A 392-nucleotide genomic window follows, 5' to 3' on the forward strand; every position below is an offset into this window, starting at 1 on the left:
AAAACTTCTCTCTCATCTTATTATATTTATTCATTCATTTACTAACACTTCTCTTCATCTCAAATCACTGCCTTTATCCTCACCCTTGTGTTTGGATTCTCCTTTCTTTATTCCCTTCTTCTTCTACTAATAATAAAGAACCTCTTTACTGTGACATAGAGGATTCCTCTTCTTTTTCTGTTCTTTTCTCTTTCATATGAGCAGGAATAAAGAAAAAGGCATTCTTGTTGAAGCTGATCCAGAACCTGAAAGGACTCTAAAGAGGAAACTAAGAGAAGCTAAATTACAACAATCCAGAGACAACCTTGCTAAAATTTTCGAACAAGAAAAGGAGATGGCAGCCGAACCTAACAACAATAATGCAAGAAGGATGCTTGGTGATTATACCACAC

Source organism: Arachis duranensis, chromosome 9 (assembly GCF_000817695.3).
Source record: "Arachis duranensis cultivar V14167 chromosome 9, aradu.V14167.gnm2.J7QH, whole genome shotgun sequence".
Taxonomy (NCBI): domain Eukaryota; kingdom Viridiplantae; phylum Streptophyta; class Magnoliopsida; order Fabales; family Fabaceae; genus Arachis; species Arachis duranensis.